Source organism: Vidua macroura, chromosome 3 (assembly GCF_024509145.1).
Source record: "Vidua macroura isolate BioBank_ID:100142 chromosome 3, ASM2450914v1, whole genome shotgun sequence".
Lineage (NCBI taxonomy): Eukaryota > Metazoa > Chordata > Aves > Passeriformes > Viduidae > Vidua > Vidua macroura.
This window is the reverse complement of record NC_071573.1, coordinates 82981832-82987415: the sequence shown is the minus strand read 5'-3', so window position 1 is coordinate 82987415 and position 5584 is coordinate 82981832. Positions and strand designations below refer to the sequence as shown.

The following is a 5584-nucleotide window of genomic DNA, read 5'->3' as shown; positions in this document are numbered from 1 at the left end:
AGCTATCAATATACTTGATTGCTTTATTGTGATATATGTAATTCTAAAGTTTGAACAAATGCTGCTAATGAACACTGAGCTTTACAAGCAAAATCCTCTAACACTGTCCTTTGTGTTGATTCAATAATTACTATTTTTCTCACAAAATAATTTGAAAAGCCTTCAACTAAATTGGGTAAAAGAAGATAAAATATTTGAAATAAGAAAAGGTTTATATATATGAAAATAAAAGAATACCTGAGAAAAAGTATTAGTTCAAATTATTCAGCTTACATGGCATAATTGTGTAATTCAATGTGGTATCTCATTTATATGCTGCTTTATGTGCTCCTGATGTCAAAACAGAAAAAAATAAGCTCTCAAATATTCATACAACTGCCTTCCAGGAGAGCAAATGCAATTACACATGTATTTGCAACCTCTGGCAATAAGGAATAGCAGTAGTGATTTGATTTTTAATTCCCCCCAGCTTTGCCCAAGATGCATAAAGATCTCCTTTTACAGTGGTGTAAAAGGTTGGCTAAAATTCAGCCCAAAGAAAACCTCACAATGGTATTCTGAGAAAGAAGTGGGCATTGTGACCACTGGAAGCAGGACACAAAATATTAAAACAAAATCTTACAATGAAAGAGGGAATTGAAGTGACTTGGAAGTCTAATGTCCTTGGGTAAAATGCAACATGCTTCATAACTGCAAGTGAAATGTCCATGCTGTATTCTACCTGATCTGATAAATCTCAGACTCAGCTTGTCTTTGCAATAGCTGGAGAGAGCATTAAAACAGGAAGGTCCTGTGAGAATTTTGAAAGTGTTTTTCTTCTATTACTTTTGAAGTAATAAATGTTTATTTATTTAGTTTCACACAAATGAAAAAAAGATTCAGTTTGGGGTTTTGGGAGTTCTTTTTATGGGTGGACAAATATCCTTGGTCTGCTATAAAGAGCATGTAATACTATTGTGGGTGTATTGCAAGCCCACCCTTTCTCCAGGGCATTAAAGGAGACAGAAGATTTCTTAAGGAAAGAGGATAGGGCCGAAGACAGAGTCTTGTGGTGAAATGTCTCAGCTGATTTTTTACCAAGACAAGGTGTTGGCATGCAAAAATATGGAGACATTGATAGTCCACAGATATGGACTAAGGGCAAGAAGTTTGAGGAACCAGCCTCCAGGACAAACTAGCTGGCACTGTAATGAAAGAGCACTGCTTCTCTGTGGGCCAGCTGTGACACCACAGGACATTCCATGGCTGATAAAAGAGGACAAGAGAACAGAACCTCAGGTCCAAATCGCTGAGGAGCTGTGCCACACATTTTATCTGTAACAAAAATCCCTAGGATATTTTAGAGAGACACAGCTTTCAACAACTGGCTCATTAGGGCAGGGCATTTTGTCCTCCCTGTTCCAGAATGTCGAGCAGAGGAATAATTAGCAGAAAGCCTTTAAGTTTGATGACTGTTTCTCCAGGAGCAACAGTGGGAAAAGTTAGGTCCCTAATGTATCAGAGTCTTTGTCATGAAGGCTTCAGATGGAGACTTTAACTCTTATGAAGTGTGAGGATTTATGCTAATTAATTTGAAGAAAAGGTCAGGTTCATGTTAATAACCAAATTGAACTGGTGCCTCTGCATAAAGGTCACTGGAAAGGATTATGACTTTACACAGTTTTAATGTAGGAACTACCAGCTTCATCACAACTTTGCAGCTCTTCAAGAGCCGTGTTTCTTCAAGAGCTGAATTTTACGGAGCTGCAAGAGTCTGAAAAGAGTTTTGCAAATTGAAAAATTTCTGTATCAGAATAACTGAGGAACATCTCTTCTGGGAAATCATATCAGAAGATTGTTTTATATAGTCAGGTCACCACCACATTATTTATTCTACTACACTCATGAAAGCCCTGGTCTTTAAAACATGCAATGTGTCATGTCCTCTGCAGCTATTCTCATAGGCCAGCATATTCAGTAACCTGCAGCATTCCAATTTTTCTAAATTTTAACTAGATAGATATAAGATTTCTTGCTTTGGAAAACTGGGGGGGAAACGAAGGGGAATGTCTATTATTGTATGAAAAAGCAATTTCCTTTGCCAGTAATCTTTTGAAACCCCATTCCTATTATTTATGATGCTTGTGTTTGAATAAAGTCTTTATCTTTCCCCTTACAGCTCTTATATAGATGGAATTATTATTTTCCTATTAAATTGCCTATTTCTACTAACAGTATCTATAATTCAACCTGATTTCCTTTGCATGGTTAGTTTTGTTAAAACTCAGGAAAACAGATGTTCCTTCAAGGTTAGAACAGCAGAACAAAATATTTTGAAAAACTAACTGGTCCCTTTGAAAAAAGTGAAATGTTTGCCAACCTTCAATAGTAAGTAAAAGGATCCCAGAGAAACCTGGCAGGAAAGAACCCCCACAGTAGATCCACAGGCTTCTCCTGGCTTGGGCTGAACACAATGTCAAGGATATGCAATGTCAGCTTCATGGACAGAAAGACTCCTAAACTTCAGAGAGGCAAGCAGGACCAGGATAGCCAGGTGTGCCTTCTAGTTGTCCCTTTCTCTGTGCCTGCCTTCAGAGGCAGTGCACCACAGGTGGGGTTTTTTCACATCCCTGCCTTCTACCTTTCTTCCACCCAACAGCTCACCGAGGACATCAAACAAGCAGATTCAATGGTAAGAAATCCAGCGGTCTGAGGTTTGTGCCAGGCACTTTTCCAGGACAACTGCTCCTGATGAGGTACATACCCACTTTGCCTTCAATGATGCCCTAAAAACCATTTGGTCTTTTCTGTAGGTTATGAGGAAGATACTCTCATAATATATCCCCTAGCCTTCACCTCCATGCCCTAGAAAAATAGAGGATAGGAAGACAAAGAGCTTTATTGCTTATTCTCTTTTAAGGGAATATAAAAATCCTGTGTAGAGGAGTGAACTGTGAGCAAAGAACAGGGAGAATTAAGCTGGGAGAACTCAATTGTTTGATGCTAATTTTAATACAGCCATAAGGACATAGAGGGGAGAGTATAGGGAAAGGCAGAGGGGGAAAAAAATGGAAGAGACAAGGAAGAAGGAGAAAGGGACCATATGTAAGTCAGAGATTTGAAACAAAACAAAACAAAAAGCCAAACCAAACCAAAACAAAGAAAACATTAAAAAAATAGAGGAATCAATATAAGGAAAAAGGAAATGTACACACACAGAAAAAATCCCCACACATTGAAAATATAGAATAAAGTTTCTCCTTTGAATACACTATGGAAAGAAAGAAAAGCTGAGCAGGGCAGGAAAACCACTTTGCTACCACAAGGTGCATACCTTAAAAATAAGTGTTGAAATGTTCTGCATCTGTCATGCCACATGGATGACGGGTCAAGCACTCCATGAACTTTCATATATTTGACTGCTCTTTGGCTCACTCACTGTGTAATTTTACTTGGAAGATACTACATTGTTAAACATTTATAGAGAAAAGCCAACCTTTGCCTGACAGCAAATATTACACCCAAACCTATCTGACATTTGGCTGTTCTCACCAAAATATAACTTACCAACAATTTATTGCCTTTTTCCACTTAAATTTTGATAGATATGTTTGCAAATACCCACTGATGGAGGTCAGCTGTAGTGTTAGAAACAAGGGTGCAGGACAGTGTTTATACTCATAAAAGCAGACATTTTGGAGAAAATTTAAAACAAGAGCTGAAAATAAGTATAAGAAACAGTTGAACTGCAACAAAATCCCAAATTCAGAGGAAAATAGTCCCATTACTCCTCTATAAAAGTTCCTTGTTTTGAAGACAATAGGTTTTGAAGGAGTAAGGGTTTAGGCTCAGTGATAAAACAGATAATCTTCAGTTTCAGTGAATCTAGGTAATGAGCATGAGGGTGAGGCCCAAGATACCACTGCTCTATAATTCTCCTGAGTGACAGAAAGACTGATTCACTGGCTTAAAGCTGTCAAGAAGAAAGTGATGGATCTAGCTTATGTCCAATACCTCCTTAATAGCCCAAGTGGAGTGCTAAAGCTGCATTTGCTGTCATTGAGGAATTTCCTGCCTTTGTGGGAAGCTATTGCCCTGAGAGGAAGACCTACTCCATGCAATGGCAGATGAAAAAAGGGGGAAAAGCCAGGGGAATATTAGTCTCTGACTTTGAAATACAGTGGCATGTGAAAAAAAAGTTCAGGCGGGTCTTCTTACAGTGCTTCACACGTGGAAAGGAAAGAGTAAGTAATTACTGCAAATGCGCTGTTAACATGACCACAAGCCAGTAGCTGAAGCTCTGTTTAATTGTGTATGAGCTCCTTCATCCCAAAACAGATGAGGTCGAAGTGTGTTAGGCTGTTCTCTGAAGTTCATTTCCAAACTAGATTTTTCTCATTTCCTAACAAAGTCTGTTCCCTGGGCTAGTCCAGCACTGCATCACTCTTGACATCTGGACTAGATCCAAGAGGGGTGGCACATATGTAGGCCTGAGTTTGCACTCCTGGAAACTTTAAATTGCTTATGCATTTTGTGCCACTAACATTTCCTGAGCACCAGAAAGCCCTGCTGTCAAGCATTCACAGAAATATCCCAGTAACAAAGGGACAGCTGAGATTGCTTAGGCCCAGAGCATAGACAGCACTTACTTTTGCTGCTTTGATTTAGCAGGTAGTTCCAGGGGATGCCTGCAGACCTGGGATCCCTACAAAATCCAAGCCCTTCAAATATGCTTTTTTTCTATTTCCTAGCTGAGTGCTCTAACTGCTAGTCACGTTCTCTTTTCACTTGCTCATGCCTGGAAGGAAAGGCTGCAGGCACCATTAATTAGGAGAGGAATTTGGACTGCAGGAAATGCTGTCTGATGTTCTTACCTGAGGAATCAAATTTAAGATACATACACAGGATTTGCACTTTCTGCCAGGTAGTATATTTATTATGCAGTTTTGCAACATCTGAAAATACAGCAAGGCAGTGCCTAACTTGTGACTGTGTGTGTTCTATTTTCTCTTCTGGCTGCATGCCCTTTGCACTGTTCAATACATTAAGCTGTTCCTCTGGGTCAATAATGACATGGGAAAATGTGAAACTATGAAGATAATGCATTAAGCCCCTAATTGCTGAGAATGTGAGAAAGGCAAAGAATTGATGGGATAGTAGAGAAAGGCTGAAATCTAATTAGTCCCTCTTCCAATTCAGCAACATATTTCTTTACAACCAGATCACGTTCTAGGAGTTATGTTCAACAGTTGTGCTAATCTGCTCTCTGGAGAGGATCCCAATGGTAGCTCCTCAACAGCAGCTCAGTACCTCACACAACTAACTGCTAATCCTCCTCCAGTGTTTGATGTTCAACAGAGGACTCAACAGCAGAAGAAATCACTGGTATTATTGACCAATTTTTCTTATAACCTGCCATAAAGGTATGACACAGGTCTTGAAGTCCAAATATGCATCACTCCACACACACACAAAAAAAATCTGTCTTCCTTACTCCCATAAAGAGCAATTACATTATTTTAATAAAAGCAGAAACTTTTTGCTTCTTAATGATTAATGATTTATTTTTGAATTCTGAAAACACATTTATTAAGTTCATTTTGGT

The 5584-nt window shown here is 38.8% G+C and overlaps 1 long non-coding RNA gene across 1 annotated transcript; it reads left to right on the top strand.

Annotated features, from left to right (window-relative positions):
• The first annotated feature begins 1310 nt into the window (after positions 1–1310).
• Positions 1311–4892, top strand: LOC128805692 (uncharacterized). The gene is made up of 4 exons (XR_008436525.1): positions 1311–1582; positions 2268–2533; positions 2639–2735; positions 4731–4892. It is a non-coding gene; the product is annotated as an uncharacterized LOC128805692 (long non-coding RNA).
• The last annotated feature ends 692 nt before the right edge of the window (positions 4893–5584 follow it).